The sequence below is a fragment of the Labeo rohita genome, unplaced genomic scaffold, assembly GCF_022985175.1.
Source record: "Labeo rohita strain BAU-BD-2019 unplaced genomic scaffold, IGBB_LRoh.1.0 scaffold_330, whole genome shotgun sequence".
Classification (NCBI taxonomy): domain Eukaryota; kingdom Metazoa; phylum Chordata; class Actinopteri; order Cypriniformes; family Cyprinidae; genus Labeo; species Labeo rohita.
Genome location: NW_026129248.1, coordinates 6541 through 26523, shown reverse-complemented (window position 1 = coordinate 26523; position 19983 = coordinate 6541). Strand labels below are relative to the sequence as shown.

Sequence of the window (19983 nt, the reverse complement as noted above, 5' to 3'; positions counted from 1 at the left end):
TAACAGCTGGTGTTCATCACTAATGCTCAATCAGAACGTGATCAATCATATAATTATCTCATTAACTTCAGCACTAATTCAGTATTACTCAAACACTCTGTAGTGTTGACACATTAGAAGTGTTCATTTAAAACTGAGGATTTTAAAGGGTTAAAGATGTACAATGGAAAAAAAGCAGCATGAAATGTAATTTAACAGTAATAAACTGTAATTAATTTATGGCAACACACTGTAGAAAAACAGTAACATGCTGGCAACCAAGCTGCCAGTAGATTACTGTTAATTCAAGAAAAAAACAGTAATATACTGTAAAACATAACAGTCAGATTTACCAAGTAAATCAAGTTATTTTCACTAAAATATTAGTGAATGTTCATAGAAAAACAATTATGCAAAGTCATTAACTGGTAGGGAGAGTAAATATTTGATTGTGCCTAACTGATGTGTTTTTGTACAAGAGAGATCTGTCAGTTTAATGTAGTTTTGTGGGTCACCATTGTGCTGGAGAGTAGAGCTTGTGCTTCAGGCAATGATGAGCCATAAGTACTGATGTTTTGCTGCTTTATTTAAAGACAGTAATTGTGGAATTGCTGATATAGTGACAATCTCTTTACTAAGCACTTTATTACACAAATTTGTGCTTTTGTTAGTTAATGACAATCTATAAAGATCTGAGCAAAAGTCGATTGCTTCTTTATTACACTTTAAGTGTTTGCGGGTTTATGTTAAGAAATATTTCTTCTTAGTGGACTTAAATTAAATAAGTTCATTGTACTAACACCATATACACAATAGTTTTTTTTAAAACTCAAATGGTTTGAAGCAATCGGTCTCCAAAATAAAATGGGTTACCACATGGTATAATAACGGTAACATACTGTAAAAATGAAGAGCTGTAAATTAATGGTAGAGAGCTATAAAATAACAGTATAATGCTGGCAACCACAGCTGCCAGTAAATTACTGTTATTTTACAGTGCAATTTTTTACAGTGTAGGGTGTCTTCACACTTATCATGTTTGATTCGATTAAAACAAACCCTGTTGTGATTGCTCTGTTAGTGCGGTTTATTTGAGTAAGTGTGAACCCTGGTGCGCACCAAACAAGCAGACCGAGACCGCTAAAAAGATGGGTCTCAGTCCGCTTCCAAACAGGGGCGTCGCTAGGGCTAATCATTCAGGGCTCGAGCCCCGAAAGATTTTTCTCTAGCCCCGAATGTTTTTATGGGTTGGTATCGCCCTATGATTTCCAAGGAATTCACAGTATTGTCAAACTTTTAATTAATTGATCAAAAGTTGGTCATTTCACTTTAATCAAATCGCCATATGGATTAATATCTGTAAATATTCAGCCACAAAACCATTTAAATATGAATCCTGCATGTTCTGCATGTCTCTTTATAAAAGGACATGACGTGTGGCCAAGTACGGTGACCCACACTCGGAATTTGTGTTCTGCATTTAACACATCCAAGTGCGCACACACAGTAGTGAGTAGTGAACAAACACACGCACACACATATACTCATAGAAATTTAAAGGTATTCATAGCAACCCGTCAAAATCCGTCAAAAGGGGCGAATCCTAGAAACGCCCCTGCTTCCAAACAAAGTCTGGTGCGATTTGAATGAAATATGAATGCAACACAGACCAAATACTTCTAAACTAACCAAAAACAGGAAGTAATGACAAGCAAAGGGCAAACATGCAGCAACAAGGACGTAAAGTGCCTTTTATGAGCTCTTTGTGAGTTCACAGATGGTGAAAATAAAATCAAAAACATGCAACTTTGATCACGCTTAGTCCAGCAGACGGCATTAGGTGTATTCGACTTTAAGCGGCACTGAACAGAGCGATCAGTGAATGGGTACTTTCAGGGGCGTTTCTAGGATTTTAAAACATCCGGGCTGGTGCCAAAACATCAGGGGCTAGTGGTAGTGGGTGGGAGCTCACATCATGCTCACATAAGATTTTGTTAGACACAAGTGGTTGAACCTGGATCCTTCTAGGCGGGTCCGGGGGCATTAAACCGGGGCTTAAAGATCTTGTCACACTATTAACAATAGTAAATAGTATCACTGCAAATAGCAAACATATCAAAGTATTATAACAAAATTATAACATTACAAAATATGACAAAATTATTTATAACTATAATAAAAATATTTATAACCATAAGAAATATATAGTTGCATGGAAAAATAGGGCCCTATTTTTTTCCCCAAATTCCATTTATTTTATTTTTTTCAAATTCTGTTTTCTGTTTTCAATCTTTTTGGTCTTTGTTTTAATGGTTAAATTTAGTTTTATTAATCAAAATGTAATTAATCATGTGTAATTAATTAAAACCATGAATCTTATACAGTTTACTGTCAATTTATCAAAAGTTAAGAAAAATTACATGTTTAGGAAATGTGAAATGTTTTATTTTTTCTCACTTTACGTTTTATTGTTACCAAATATGTTTTAGTGTCTCTGTTTATTTGAATGTTTAAAAACAACTTTTATTTATTTTTACAATAGCCTTATAGAATTCTGTGTTGTGTATTTTTCTGGTTATCAAATGAGGGTATAAAATATTGATTTAATTGATCTTTTAATGAAAAATATATTTTATTTTTGGCAAATAAAGGGATTTACTATTAAAATGTAAAACATGGAAGAAATAATGTGTGATTTTTTTTTTTAATTAATAGTTGTAGTAGTACACTCAAAAAAGTCAACTAGTCACTTACTTGATTCAAATATGTCTGATTAACAAGAATAAAACAAATTTACTTATGTTAAGTGATTCATTCTTGTTATTTGAAACTAAATTAAGAAATAATCAAATGAATTAGATAAGAACTTGTTGATTCAATGAGACTGAGGCACTTCAGATCAACGACTCTCTCGTGAGTCACTGCACATGCTCAGAACTGGGGCGGAAACACACGGGTACACACTCAAAAAAATATTTCAGCCTAAACTTAAACTTTATGTAATTCAATTACATACAAAATTTCCATGCATTTAGATTACATAGTTTTAATTTAAACAAATCAATTAAACTTAATGTGATTCAAATGCATCAGTCTTACGTGAATGAAACAGGTAAAGTTTATGTAATATTTTACTTTTACTTTGACGGGTTGCCGTGAATACACTCAAAAAAATATTTCAGCCCTTAACTTAATTCAATTACGTACAAAATTTCCATGCATTTAGATTACGTAGTTTTAATTTAAACAAATCAATTAAACTTAATGTGATTCAAATGCATCAGTCTTACGTAAATGAAACAGGTAAAGTTGATGTAATATTTCCCAGTGTTTAACAAACCCTGCTCAGTGTTCATGTGTTTCCACACTACAGAGTGTTCAAGTAGCATTGACACAGTGTTGGAGTTAAGGAGATCATTATGTCATGATTGACCAATAATGATCAACACCTGCTGTTTACAAGCAGAATCACAGAAGGAAAGAGAAACACAAGAATCAGACACAGCTGAAGATAAAATTAACTTAAAAAACTGAAGACATTAAATCTCTGATTAAACAACTCCACAAACAACATTACAGTTTGACTTGATTTCTGTCGTATATCCACAAATATTATTTGAGAACGTCTAAACAGAGGTTTAGATGTTTTATTTTAAAAAATGTTTCATTTGACCTCACCATCATGGCGAACAGGGTTTACTTTAGTTGGGCTCTTGACCCTTGACTTCCTTAGTATAGTTCTTTGTTGCTGTAATTGTGCTCGTAGAGCACATTTGTATAGCGCAAAAAAAGGGGTCCTTATTAAGTGTTCTTGGTTAATTATTATTGATGTTGTAATCATTGTCAAGTGGCCTGATTTGCTGATATTGTTCAGTGGTTTACCTCTCAGTTTCATTTTATTTACAGTAGTTGTATTAACTGTTACTATTTCTACTTTAAGATCTGCAGTATTACTTAGACACACACAGACATCAAGAATCAGCATATGAATCTCAACAATGGTGACATTCAACAGCTGCATGCTGGGAGTCATGGGTGAGTTTTGTACTCTGCTGTTGTTGAGATTCAAATGCTGATTCTTGATGTCTGTGTGTGTCAAAATGATGCTGTAGATTTCAAGATTTAGTGTATAAGATAAACATCCATAACAGTTCGTACACCTGTTGTAAACATTATGAAAATAATAGACTAACCACTGCATGAGATCAGTGCATCATGCCACTGGATGATAATGACTTAACAAACAATAAAAATTAACCAAAAACATCTAATCCAACTTCTTTTTGGCTTTTTTATTTTGTTGTAATAAATGTGCTTCATACAAATAATTACAACAGCCAAAAACATTAACATAAAAATATCAAAAGTCAAGAGTCCAACTAAAGTAAACCCTGTTCGCCATGATGGTGAGGTCAATTGAAACTTTAAAAAAAAATAAAAAAATAAAACATCTAAACCTCTGTTTAGATGTTCTGAAATAATATTTGTGGATATATGACAGAAATCAAGTCAATCTGTAATGTTGTTTGTGGAGTTGTTTAATCAGAGATTTAATGTCTTCAGTTATTTAAGTTAATTTTATCTTTGGCTGTGGCTGATTCTTGTGTTTCTCTTTCCTTCTGTGATTCTGCTTGTAAACAGCAGGTGTTGATCATTATTGGTCAATCATGACATAATGATCTCCTTAACTCCAACACTGTGTCAATGCTACTTGAACACTCTGTAGTGTGTCTGTAGAGCAGTTCTGAAGATGTTGTTAATGTATTTTTTTCCTCATTTAGTCAAACGGCAGACGCTGAAATCACTGCACGTGTCAGTATTACATGTGTAGAAAACGAAACCGCGCATGCGCACCGTTCATTCATAAAAAGACACGCAGAACATGCAGGATTCATATTTAAATAGTCTTTTGCGGCATAATATTTAGTTCGCGACTTGATTTAAGTTTAATGACCAACTTTTGATTAATTCATTTAAACTTTGACAAATTCGTGGAAATTATAAGCCCATACAAAAAACATTCGGGGCTGAAGTAAAAAGTTTCGGGGCTCGAGCCCCAAATGATTAGCCCTAGCGACGCCCCTGGGTACTTTGATGTCATACACCCGCAGCACCACTTTATGTTGAACACACCTTTTCCTTTTGTTTGGAATGTTCTGTGAGTTCCGTCAAGACATATACATCATGCAACCCATCAGTCAGGTTGTGAAGGTATCACTCTGCTTTTAGGTTCATATCTTTAGGTTCGCTGTCAAAAATGTCAGTGTGAACACTAAGTGGACCAGGACCAAATGGGTCATTTTCCTTTTCGGTCCAGACCAAATAAACCAAACAAACCAAAGTGTGAACACACCTTTAAAGTGGCATGTTTTTGTATTATATTATCACTATTTTATTTTATTTATTTATGTATTTTGTTTGTCTGTTGTTGTACAGAAAGACCAAAACCTGAAGTGACCATTAAACCTGCTCAACATGTATTCAGAGGAGAAACAGTCACTCTCAGATGTGACATATATGGTGAAGGAGTCACTAGCTGGAGCTACAGCTGGTATAAAGAAGGTTCAACCAGTGTTTTCAGTGATCGACAGGAACACACATTCAGTTCTGTGAATGAGTCTGACGGAGGTAAATACTCCTGTAATGGATCAGAGACAGAAGGATCACGCTGGTCACAAATGAGTGATGCAGTTACACTGACAGTATCAGGTGAGTTTGATCATCTCTTCATACACAGATGTTTCAACATGTTATTTAAGAGTGATTTGCTTTTTTTCCTTTACATTATGCAGTGCTTTTAAAACCAAAATTTCCTCACATGATTTCCAAACCAAGTCTCACAAAAGTTAGTGGATAGATACTAGATTTAGTGACAGCACCACCTACTGCTCAGAAATGATACCAATTTATCCCTCACTATCATTTAAATGATTATGTAAACTGTGGTATCTGCACAGTTTGATGAAGTTCTAAACAGTTTTGGGAGAAGCCTAATCATTCAGTCCTGTCAATCATGGCTAGGAGTAATAATAATAATAATACATTTTATTTATAACGCACTTTATATCTACACAGAATCACAAAGTGCTACAGATTAAAAACAAAAAATGTTACGAATCATTCAAAAAGTAGGTTTTGAGGTCAAATTTAAAAGCATCGACAGTCTGTGGAGTCCTTAGATGGTCAGAGAGAGTATTCCAGGGGCCACATTTATATGTGTACGCACAAATTTGATCTCAGACTGTGCCACGGCAAATATTTTTTTTTGTAAAACTGATCTTAACATATACTTTGAAACCCTTTTTCTAATATGAGATCACTTATGAAAACAATAAAAAAAGTTCTAAAGCTTTTCAAATTTATGTAACTGCATTTATTTGTTTGCCTGTTGTTGTTGTTTTGTTTTGCATGCATGTGCATTGTTGCCCTGTGTTTGCTTTGTGCTTTTGTGTGATCATGGAACTGAAAAAATAAAGTAAGCTATGCTGAGTTTTGGTTTGTTTCTGTGATTCGCTCCATAAATTTCTTTCCTTTGAGAAATGATCTTAGAACAAATTTAGGACGATTTATATGCAGATTTTTATAAATGAGGCCCTAGGAGTGTATATAACATTGTGTCGTCCCAGTGACAATTCTTCCAGCACAGCTCTGTCCTATTCTGTGAAATATGTTCCACGCTGATGAACTTCTGCTTTTACCTTTCGATGAGTAATTTTCCTGTTCCACTGAATTATTTCTGTCACTGAACCGACTCCAGTTTCTCCTAACTCTAGTTCCTGTACCACACGCTCCAGCTCATCAGATTCAATCCAGATTATCTCCTACCCCTGATATAACAAAATGGACATTTAACAAATTGTATCACACTTTTGCCGCCGCAAACATTCAATTTTCTCAAACCAAAGCTCAGTTGTATGCTCTTTATCTGAGTTCACAATCAGGACCGACTCCATCCACTGCTCACTACTGCACACCACATTTTGACATTACTGAAACTGCTACAGGTCTACAGAAAGTAAATAAATCCTTTAAATAAAAGGGTTATGGAGCTGTTGTTTATATTGTCATACAGGCCCAAATCTACAGTGACGCTACCTCAAACATATGTGGCCAATTCACAGACATTTCTGTTGATTCTTGAACACAATGGCCAATCAGAGGTGTTTAAGTTAGAATTCACTCACCTGAGACAAGACACTTAGCTCACGAGATGAGACACGACATGAGATTTCTGTTATGGAAGAGAGTTGCTATGGAGTAGAGAATCCAAATGTGAGGTTTATGAAGAGGTGTAGTCACAACAGGCAGAGTCAAAACAATGAACAGACGCAGGACAGGGAAGGCAGCAAATGATCCAAAAAAAAAAAACATAATCATACAGTCCAAGGTCACAACACAGGCAAGGTCAGAAACAAGGGAAACCGCTCGGTAGAGTCCCTTTATAGTCCTTCTGATATGGAACAGGTAATAGCTGATAATGAGTTCCTAGACAGAGGGAAATGGAGTCAGGGGTGAGTGTAAATGGTAAGGGATGGAGTGTCCTCTGGCAGAGCTCATGATTGCTCCGTCTTATGAGCGTGACATATCAAAATAAGAACGAGATGAGATTTTTACACAGTATTTTTAAAATATCCTCAATGGCAAACTACATGACTGGAAAATAGTCTGCAGGTGCATTTAAAAATTTTATTCATCTTGTGAATGTCATTTCAGTTCTACTTGCTGAGTATGAATTATCATATGCAGTAAAAGACTATGATATCCAAGCATTGTAAAAGGTTTTGCCAACTCAACTGACTGCTTCTCTCCTGCATGATTTCACGTGAGTCTCTTCAGACCTTAGAACTATACATGAATTACTCTGTCTCAATATTCAAAACAGAGATTTTTTTTCTTCAAGCATGATACAGAGTGAAGAAATGATTACAACTTACACAGTCTAGCCAAAGATAGGTTTGATTTTGGGAGATATTGTATGTAGCCTAATTTGTGTAAATCAGAGAGCTGCTTTCAAAATGCAGGGAATTGAAATTGGTTTTTAATGCACACTGACATTTTACATTCAAATTCACTCTTGTGCATTCTGCAAGATGACACATTTGTCAGTTGATAAGGCTCTTGGTCTTGTCAGTCATCTTACCTCACTCTTGTCATGTGATCAGTGAACTCTGATTCCTGCTGCACTGTGTGCGACTCTACAGCTCAGATGAGCAGAGCAGATGCTTTCAGTTTAGAATTGAAGTGGAACTGAATTAAATGTTTTGTTATTTCTATATAAAAGCAAAACAACACCATAGCGGTGGCATCTTCGATTTTAATTTCACCCTCAGACCTCATCATGGTGATATCACGAGAGATTTTCATCTCAACGAGAAAGATCATATTGTATTGTTGCAAGATCACATAACAGCTCTAGAAGGTGTACTCGGTAACAAATTGTGATCTACTAGTAAAGTAGATTACTTTGATTAATTTACCGCAGCAGTGATCTTCTCTTTTATACCTCTGAATTACTCACAGTCGGTTGTTGTCCTCAATAAGCCTTTTTGGGAGTTTCTAACTTGGAGCTGGAGCTCAAGCTGAGCCTCTGGTTTGAGTCTTCTTCGGGCACAGCAAGCCAAGTTTGTTTATCATTATCTAGCAGGACTGAATGGGCAGACGAACTTGTGAATTCTTGTGAAGTCTTTTCATTGTGTCATGAGAATGTTAAGCTGGTTTCTTCCTGTAATTGCTACTTGCAGCTTTTATTTCTTGCATTGTCTGTGAAATTAACATACTGTAGCAAGTCTGATGTTGTGGAGAATTTGCTAAGGACTGTATTTGTGCTGGAACAGGTGGGTTTGTATCCGCACTGGTGTGTTGGTAAGAACACATAGAACTCAGTTGAACCAAAATTAGGAGTTTACTGTTGATTAGGTTGAGTGGTAACAATGAGTGGTCTGAACATACCAAAGAATAATAACAATTATTAGATATACAGTTGATTAAATAACATTCACACAAGCAGTAATACAGGTTACATTATTAGAGTGGTTGCAGTACACAGATGTCCACAAGGTGGCATTGTGATCTCAGTTATGGCACTAAATATGAAAGACGCCATTACCATGTGTTAGGAAACTGCGCATAATATAATATACACACAAATATAAACAGATAACAATATAAATCGCCATCCAAAGGGGTTTCTCATATTATGAAGGCACTCAGGCTTAGTTATACATATTGTAACAGACAAACTTTGGCGATCAGGCGCTAACGCGGGTTACCGCGATGACCGGTTGATTGACTCGTAACTCAAAGACCACAAAGCGGCGTTCAAACACAAGTGAGATGATAACAACATAACAGGAACAAACAACTTACTTTCTAGGCATTTACTCGCTCGTGTAAGTCCAGTAATGACTGGAAATTAAAGATCAGTTCTGGAGGATTCACAGCTCGATTACGAGGCTCTGACTGACGTCATTCAATAAACTGCGCTCTGATTGGGTTGATCCTTTGTGACGTCTGAAGAGTGTTTTATGTCCTAAATGTTGTGTTCAGGTGTGATCTAAGTAGTGTTGTGTCCGAGTCCAGTCCGAGTCCAGTGTTGAGTCCTATTTTTTAATCAATTTAGCAGAGGTGGGACTTTCAAAGAGTTGAAGTTAATAAGATAATTAAACGTCTAATTAAATGATGATTGTGCATTAGTGATGAACACCTGCTGTTATTGAGAATTACATTGGGTCAGATGTTGATGTTTTATTGGTTAAAATGATGCCACCATCAGGGAGATCAGTGTGTGCTTTAGACTCTTGACATCCTGTGTCAGATCTTTCTCTAATAATGTGTGTGGTTTTATGAAATAAAGTAATCACTGTCTTTAAATGAACAGTTATATATTTTCATACTATGAAAATATATAACCACTCATTGAAAAGCACTGAAGATTGCAATTCATTTTTTTTTTAAGGTTTTACATGATCAGATCTGTGAAGTTACAATATGCAAACAAAGTGTTGCTCTAATAGTTACAAATCAATGAATTTTAATTATATAATATAAAAGAACTCCAGTCGTATTTAGAGACACACAGACATCAAGAACCAGCATATGAATCTCAACAATGGTGACAATCAACAAAATAATTTGTGCTGCAATGCATGCTGGGTAAAACCATAATAAAAACTCCCATCAATGCACGGTATTAAATATATATAGTCACCACTGTTGAGGATCATGTGGTAAGTCAAGCTTTTTTTTTTTTTCAATGTTAAAGCATTAAAGGACTTCTTTTGCAATTCAGTGATCACTGAATGCCATGTTTTTAAACAAAAGACAGACCACTTCACAATGATCATTCATGCTTTGCTACAAACAAAAAGTGTAAACTCATCTGCTACTTCAGAATGCATAAATGGTGGTTATTTGCTTTTGCTATAGCAACAACACAAAAAAAATTGTAATTGCTCTAAAGCAAAAAAAAAAAAACAGGGGGGGGGGGTCAAGAGCCCAACTAAAACAAATACTGATCTCTCTGATGGTGGCATTATTTTAACCAATAAACATCAACATCTGATCCACTGTAATTCTCAATAACAGCAGCTGTTTATCATTAATGCACAATCATCATTTACTTAGACATTTAATTATCTTATTAATTTATCTCTTTGAAAGCCCCACCTCTGCTCAATTGATTATAAACTAGAACTCGACACTGGACTCGGACACAACACTAGATCTAAGTGCATGTATCTTACAGCAGTTTGTACATATTTTATGAGGTGGCTAATTCGTACAAATTCGTATGATCTCACGTGTAAAAATTCATATGATTTTAGCTAAAGTGTATGTAGTTTACGAGTTGCACAATACATATGAATTTGTACGAATGCCCTACACCGAACCCCACCCCTAAACCTACACATCACTGAAAACATAGAAAATTTCGGGTGTTCTTCTGCCGAGTGAGTCTGTGTATTTAGGTTAGGGTTGGTCCGGGGAGAAACTGCCAGAAGTTTTTCAGTTTTGAATAAAACATCTGGATCATCAGCTACGTGCGTGCTTACAGTAATAAAGTCTCAAAACTGCCATGTGAGATTTAACATTCTTCTTAACTTTATATTAATAATTTACCAGAAGACAAGATCTTCTGCCGGAAAACTTTTATAACTTATGATCCATCTTTATACTGACAGATTTTCCTACACCTATTCTGACTGTCATTGTACGGAAAGACCAAAAGCCAAAGTGACCATTAAACCTGCTCAACATGTATTCAGAGGAGAAACAGTCACTCTCAGATGTGACATTTATGATGAAGGAGTCACTAGCTGGCGCTACAGCTGGTATAAAGAAGGTTCAACCAGTGTTTTCAGTGATCGACAGGAACACACATTCAGTTCTGTTACTGAGTCTGACGCAGGTAAATACTCCTGTAAAGGATCAGAGACAGAAGGATCACGCTGGTCACAAATGAGTGATGCAGTTACACTGACAGTATCAGGTGAGTTTGATCATCACTTCATAAACACAAACACGTTTAACATGTTATTAATGAGTGATTTCTCTATTTCAGATCACAGAGCAGTTTTAAGTCTTTCTTCACAGAAGTGGTTGACTGAAGGAGATCCAGTGACTCTGATCTGTGAGGTTTACAACTTTTCTACAGGCTGGACATTCAGCTGGTTCACTTTAACTGTCTCAGCAGGTAAGTTATAATGTGCTTAAAGGAAAAGTTCACTTCCAGAACAAAAATTTACAGATAATGGACTTCACCCCCTTGTCATCCAAGATGTTCATGTGTTTCTTTTTTCAGTCGTAAAGAACATCCAAAGATCGGCTCTAACATCCTAACGATCCTAGCTGAGGAAGAAGGGTCTTATCTTGTGACAATTGGTCATTTTCTAAAAAAAAAAGGTATGTAATTTTGAACCTCAAATGCTGGTCTTGTCAAGCTTTGCCATGCGCATGCGTAGTCTTTGCATTCTGGGTTAATACAGTTAGGGTATGTCAAAAAACTCTCATCTCATTTTCTCCTCCAACTTCAAAATAATCCAACATCGCTACAGAAGTAACATGTTTACAAAGTGAACATGCAAAGTGAAGCGCCCTTTACAAAAGAAAAAAAAAAAAAGAGGTAAAACAGTGATGTAGGATAATTTTGAAGTTGGAGGAGAAAATGAGGATTTACCCTAACTGTATTGAACTGGAATTCACAGAGTGCACCTGCTGTACATGCTGAGCTAGACAAGATGAGCATTTGAGATTAAAAAGTATAAAAATGTTTTTTTTTTTTTCTTTTTTAATTAAAATGACCGATCAATTTACTACACTGTAAAAAAAAAAAAAAGTAATTTTACGGAAAATAACTATTATTTTTTCAGGTTGTTTTCTTTTATTTTGAATTGCAGTCAAAACTCTGTAAAACTATCTCTAAATTAAAAACTTGGCTGTTATTTTAAGTATTATGACATTAATTACAAATCACAGTAATTCACATTTTTTATACTGAAAAACTACTGTATTTTTATAAAGTATGTTTTCTGTTTTCTTAAATTACAAACAAATAATGTAAAATTACAAAAAAAATCTGTAATTAATACAATAACAAATCCATTAGATGATAAAACGGTCAAATGACTGGCAGTAAAGTAAAATCTCCTTATTTAAATAAGCTGACAAACACTGTTATTTTACAGCTATTTCCTGAATTTAATGATCAAACACCTCGACTGTAAAACAAAAGACAAAAAAACGGTCAAATGACTGGCAGCACAGGGTGCCAAACAAAAACCTTAAAATTAAAGTCAAATCTCTTTATATAAATAAGTTAACAACACTGTTAATTTACAGGCATTTCCTAAATTATTACAAACAAACACTTTCACTGTGAAATTGACTCAACTAATTAATTAAATACTTAAACATCACATGACTGACAGCAACAGAACATGAAACACTAACAGATCTCTCTAGATCTCAGCATCTAGTCTGACTTTATTTCTTTCATACAAAACTTCTTACTGAGAATTAACAGATGTTTATATGTTAATGTTTTTATTGAAAATAATAAAGTTTGAAGTCACCATTGTGGAGATAAGCATTTGCTTTAGTTGTGCTCTTGATCCTTGACTTTACAAATTCAGGTTTTCTCTAGTTGTTGTAACTCTGTGTTCTTAGGCGCATGTGTTATAGCAAAAACTGGTATAGAAAAACTGTTCAGATACATTTGTTTAATAATGGTGAACAGTTTATTGATCACAGTAGTTTTGTTCACTGAGCATACCAAGAATGTCATTGGTGAGTATGTTAGCTTTAAGTTTGCTATTTTATAATCAAATGTGTTTTAGAAATGCACAGCTACAGCAACCAGAGAAAAAAAAAAAAACCTATTAAGAAAATTAAGAGCACAACGAAAGCAAATGCTTATCTCCACAACGGTGACTTCAAACTTTATTCATTTCAATTAAACACCAACATCTAAACCTCAGCTAATTCTCAATAAGTTTTGAATGAAAGAAACAAAGTCAGACTGGTTTGTATTAAGTGAAGATGTTGTCATCTAGAGAGATCTGTTAGTGTTTAATATTCTTTTGGGATTTAAAGGGTTTCTGTTGTCCGATTTTAGTGGGTTACCATTGTGCTGAAGAGGAGAGCTTTAGTCCAGGAGAAGACAAGAAGATGTTGCTGTTATGCTGCATGTCATTTTGTTTAAAAGCTGTGATTGGGTAGTTGTTGATGCAATAGCAGTTAGTTTTTGTATGTGTGCTGTTGTTAGTTAGTGATTGACTGCAAAAAAGCTTTGTTTCACAGAAAATACCTATGAAATAACAATTAAAAAAGAAAAAAAAATTTTTTAAAAAATATAGGATATTTGTCCTTAATTTTACAGTTTTTCTTTGGAAGCTGCTTCTGTCAGTCATTGACCGTTTTTTAAAAAACGGTCTTTAAGCATTATTTCCATTAAAGGTAAATGTTTGGCACCCTGTGCTGCCATGCATTTCACTGTTTTTTTACGTTTAAATTTTTTACAGTGTACATTATGTGTCAACTTTTGTCTGGAAGTGAACTTCTCCTTTAATGTGGTAACATCTGAATTAACTGATTTTATTTAAGTCTAAAATACCATTTAATATTGAATGCATTCTCTGGTTTTACAGATAACAGCCGTCATTATAATCTGCTCTCAGACAGCAGCAGAGGAGCAGGAGGAAACTACACTGTCAGTTCTGCTGCTCTAAATCACACAGGAGTTTATTCGTGCAGAGCAGAGAGAGAGAAATCAGCCTATAAAACACAGTACAGCAACACACAGCTGCTGTGGGTCACTGGTGAGTTCAAACAGAACTTAAACTATTGGTTTATATTTAATAAAGAGAGTTTCCATGCTCAAATCTGAGACTCTAAAGCTGTAATTGTTGTCTCAGGTGTTTCTCCTCCAGTCTCTCTGATCGTCAGTCCCAGCAGAACTCAACACTTCACATTTGTCTCTCTCTCTCTGCGCTGTGAGGACCAGAGTAACTCTACTGGATGGAGAGTGAGAAGATACACAGATGATGGGTGGCTGGACGATTGTTCATCATTACGTCGAGGATCACAAACAGGATCTACATGTACAATCAGCTCCACCATCACATCAGACACTGGAGTGTACTGGTGTGAGTCTGAATCTGGAGAGAAACATCATCTTGTTAATATCACTGTACACTGTGAGTCTGTGTTTCTGTGTTTTTAATTAATTAATTAATTAATTAATTAATCTCAAAGTCACATGAGGGTTTCTACTACTGCAAACACCCAGAGAGAGGAGAGTCACCCAAGAGCTGGATCTCAGTCAGAGGTGAGAATAAGAACTAGAAACACTACAGAAATACTTCTGTACACTTTACAGCACTAATCTAAATATATAAATATATCTCAGCTTCCACAGACTCAAGATCTGATGGTCTCAAACCCATAATAACTGGAGTGACTGCAGGACTGACTGTCACAGTTTTGATCATTGTCTTCTTGATCCTGCTGTGGCGCTACAGAAACAACAAAGGTTAAATTAATTTCCCATGACATTTTTGCAAATGCTGTTATGTCAGCTAATTTTAAGGTGTCTGGTCAGTTTTAAGATGAACTCTTCAAAATAAAGGCTCCAAAAGGAGGTTTTCACAGCAATGCCAAAAAAGACCTCTCTCTTTCTTAGTGTGAAGAACATTTAAAAAATTTAAAGAACCTTTTTTTTTACTTTGAAGTGCTTTTTGTGGATTGAAAAGGTTCCATGGAAGTTAAAGATTATTCCTGGATCCATAGGTGACAATAAAAAACAAACATTTTATGTTTGTGTAGGTGGAAGATCTCAGTCTCCCTCTACTGTCAGTCAACAGCAGAACAACAGTCAGACATCAGACCAGAAACACAGTGAAGCCGGATACAACACACTGCAGTCTGGTCAGTCTTTACACATTACCCATAAATAATATTAAATATTCAGAAATCTTCACAAGCTGAGATAGAAGACACTTATGGATAACTTTTATTAACAGAATGGATCAGACAACTAAATAATTTTTTCACTCTTCTAAAGTCTGACATGATATTTGTGTGTTTGACATATAGGATATTAATTAATGTATTAATTCATCACAGGAACTGCTCATATTTATGACTCTGTTGATGCAGCTGTTAATAAAGACATAAGCACAGGTAAATTACATCATTTGAATGTATTTTATGTCATTATGATTAGAAGTTTCATTGTAAAGAAAGTGGAAATTCATCTTCAGTTTTTTTCATTTCTCTATTGCTCATTGTAGACAGTGTAAGTGAACCTACTGAACTCACCTATGCTGAGATTGAACTGAAATCTACAAAGAAACAGATGAAAAAGAAAGAAAACAAAGGTAAACTGAAACAAAAGTCTCTGCTCTAATGATTTTATGATCATAACAGTAGTGGACATTACCACAGTATTATCCTAAACATCTGTTTGTGGTTACAACGTTTTCATTAAAAAAAAAAAAAAAAAAAAAAAAAAAATATATATATATATATATATATATATATATGTGTGTGTGTGTGTATATATATCACTGTAAAAAATTGCACTGTAAAATAACAGTAATTTACTGGCAGCTGTGGTTGCCAGCATTATACTGTTATTTTATAGCTCTCTACCGTTAATTTACAGCTCTTCATTTTTACAGTATGTTACCGTTATTATACCATGTGGTAACTCATTTTATTTTGGAAACTGATTGATTCAAACCATTTGAGTTTTAAAAAAAACTATTGTGTATATGGTGTTAGTACAGTGAACTTATTTAATTTGAGTCCACTAAGAAGAAATATTTCTTAATATAAACCCGCAAACACTTAAAGTGTAATAAAGAAGCAATCGACTTTTGTTCAGATCTTTATAGATTGTCATTAACTAACAATAGCACAAATTTGTGTAATAAAGTGCTTAATAAAGAGATTGTCACTATATCAGCAATTCCACAATTACTGTCTTTAACTAAAGCAGCAAAACATCAGTATTTGTGGCTCATCATTGCCTGAAGCACAAGCTCTACTCTCCAGCACAATGGTGACCCACAAAACTAAATTAAACTGACAGATCTCTCTTGTACAAAAACACATCAGTTAGGCACAATCAAATATTTACTCTCCCTACCAGTTAATGACTTTGCATAATTGTTTTTCTATGAACATTCACTAATATTTTAGTGAAAATAACTTGATTTGCTCGGTAAATCTGACTGTTATGTTTTACAGTATATTACTGTTTTTTCTTGAATTAACGGTAATCTACTGGCAGCTCGGTTGCCAGCATGTTACTGTTTTTCTACAGTGTGTTGCCGTAAATTAATTACAGTTTATTACTGTTAAATTACATTTCATGCTGTTTTTTTTCCATCGTACATCTTTAACCCTTTAAAACCCACAGCAAAATCCTCAGTTTTAAATGAACACTTATAATGTGTCAACACTACAGAGTGTTTGAGTAATACTGAATTAGTGCTGAAGTTAATGAGATAATTATATGATTGATCACGTTCTGATTGAGCATTAGTGATGAACACCAGCTGTTAACAAACTAAATTGCTGAATGAAAGAAAAACACAAGAACAACTGAGTTCAGCCACAGCCTTAGATGACATCAACTGAAATAAAAGAAGACATTAAATCTCTCAAGATCTGATTAAACTCCTAAAACAGCATTACCAGCTTCAATTATTACCACACTGACTTTATTTCTGTCAGACGTCTACAGAAGAGAGTTGCAGAGGTTTAGATTTTTTTTTTTTTTCTTTTACTACCACGGTGGAGATCAGTGTTTACTTTAGTTGGGCTGTTGAACCTTGACATTTTAAAGTTAATTTTAGTTTAGTTGTTGTAAGTATGTGTGTTTACAACATGCTTGTTATGACAAAAAAAAAAAAAAGACTAAAAAGAAAGGTAGAATTGTTTACGGTTTGGTAGTAACACAGGTTTTATCCTCTGTCTTTTTTTTTGAGTATTGATGCCAGATTTAAAAGGGGAAAAAAAAAAAAAAAAAAAAAAAAAAAAAACTGGGCATGCCGATATTAAAAAGACCACTTATTTAAAAAAAAAAAAAAAAAAAAAAAACCTTTGTTATAATTTAGATACACACATCAAGAATCATCGTATGATTCTCAACAATGGTGAGAACAAGTCATGGGTGAGGTTTTGTAGTGTGCTGATACCCAGCATTCATTGCAGCATGAAGCTTTCAACTGTCACCATTGTTGAGATTCATATGCTGATTCTTCATGTCTCTGTTTGAGTATAAATACTACAGTAGTTTTAAATTTTAACTATTAAATCCTTATTTTCTGGTTGCTACATTTCCAAAAGATCTCATGCTGTAACACACTTGGCGGAAACAAAAAGCAACAACAAAGGAACACACACTCAAAAATCAATTTCTAATGAGTCTAGCAAAATTCAAAATCAGTTGAATAGATGACATTCATGCCCAACTAGACATAGCTGACATCAACTGACCAGCATTGTTGTAACTAATGCATCATAAAAACCCAGTTACAGCAAATATATCCATGTTTAAATATCAAGAGTCAGGAGCCCAATTAAAGCAAACACTGATCTCGACAATGGTATTGTCAAACAAAACAATAAAACATCATCATCTAAACATCTGTTCATTCTCAATAAGATCTTCTATAGACATCTGACAGAAATAAAATCAGTCTGGTTAGAAATGTGTGAAGTTGGTAAAGCTGTGTGTTGAGTTGTTTAAATGTTCAGTTGATTTCATCTAAGGCTGTGGCTGAAGTCAGTTATATAGTTCTTGTGTTTGTCTTGTTTCTCTTTCAATCAGTGATTCTGCTCATTAACAGCAGCTGTTCGTCAGTGTCTGAAGTCACTCATTAGTTTTCATTATCTCTGTAAGGTGGACTATATTAGTAAACTCATGTAGGGAATAGTGAATGAGGGTGTAGAGTTTAATTTTAAACAGTCTCTGATTTTGAACACTGTTAATTCACGATACATAGCAGCAGGCTACTTTTTCGAAAACGTTTTAATGGAAAACAGCATGTTACTGTCAAAATTTGGCCGTTTTTTTACAGCAATTTTTAACAGTGTATGTATGATATTATGACTGTTGGACATACAGTAGGTGCTAATGATATTAACTGTTGTCATCTTTTAGAGAATAAAACTGAGAGTTCTGACTGTTTTTACTCTAAACTCACACTGAAAACAGATCAAGGTGAGTCAAAATATAAACACCAATCACAGTTAAAAAAAAAAATAAAATGCATCTACAAACCACAATCAAGAATTGACAAATAAACTGAAATCCTGTATATAAAAATAAAACATGTATTTTTAAATTAATTTCTGTATTTTCAGGTGCTGGATCTAGTGATGTGACATATGCTCAGGTGAAATAAAAAATCCAAGAGGAGAAACTTTCAATCCCAGGATACTGATGAGTTTCAATCATCATCAATCATTTATAATCTTTGTGATATTGAGCATGTGATGGCAATAGATTCATCAGCACTTGATATTAGTGATTCAAACCATCATGTGCTTCAGAAAGTTTGCATGCAAATATTTGATTATATATTGGAGACAAAGAAAAGAAAAGAATGATTATTATTTATTATTGCAGTGTGTATTGATTTAGGACTTGATATTAGCAAAGGCAGTAGATTATTATTTGAAAAGTAAGAGAAAAGATTATGAAATGTAAGGCCGTTTCTGTTCTGATTTCCTAAGTTAACTATTTTCCTTTTCCTGGAAAAACTGGAAATATTAAGGAGTTTAAAAATTTCCATGTCTGGAAAAGTTGCCTTTAAATGTAAATGTATAGTGAAAATATATTTTTATTTTGAAAATATATATCTAGCTATTGTCCAACTGTAAAATATTTTATTGGACAGAAAGCCTTAACTCTTTGAATATGCAGAATATGCAATATACTCTGTGAAGAAAAAAAAAAAAAAGGAAATTGATTAGTCATAAAGTAATAGCTTGCTTGTTTATCTTAACCTATTTGTGGTTTATGTTTTAAGTGTATTAGAAAATTATTTAATATACATCACCATTCAAAACTTTGGGGTTAGTAAAAGAAATATATATATATATATATATATATATATATATATATATATGTATATATATATATATATATATATATATATATAGTGACAAGTGACACTTGTAATGTTTCAAATAAACACTTCAAAATATCAGTTTTTCTAAACAAATATGAAGCACTTACTGACCTCAAATTTTTGAATGGTTGTAAACTGTTATTTTTTGCAATTTTACTTAAATATTCTGTGTTAAGAAAAATAATATCAAACATTCATAATATTCTCAGTTATGTATTATTATCATTTTCAAATGTATCTTTTCATTCCAGACAGATGTAACTGTTCTGTTACTAGGGTGCAGTATGAGTTTGAATAATTTGTTGTCATAGAAACAGCGCTGGTGATGTTTGTGTTCAGTGTTAAAAAACAACAACAACTG

The 19983-nt window shown here is 34.0% G+C and overlaps 1 pseudogene; it reads left to right on the top strand.

The window, feature by feature from the left end:
- Positions 1 to 3954: 3954 nt before the first annotated feature.
- LOC127160342 (uncharacterized) lies at positions 3955 to 19640 on the top strand (annotated as a pseudogene).
- The last annotated feature ends 343 nt before the right edge of the window (positions 19641 to 19983 follow it).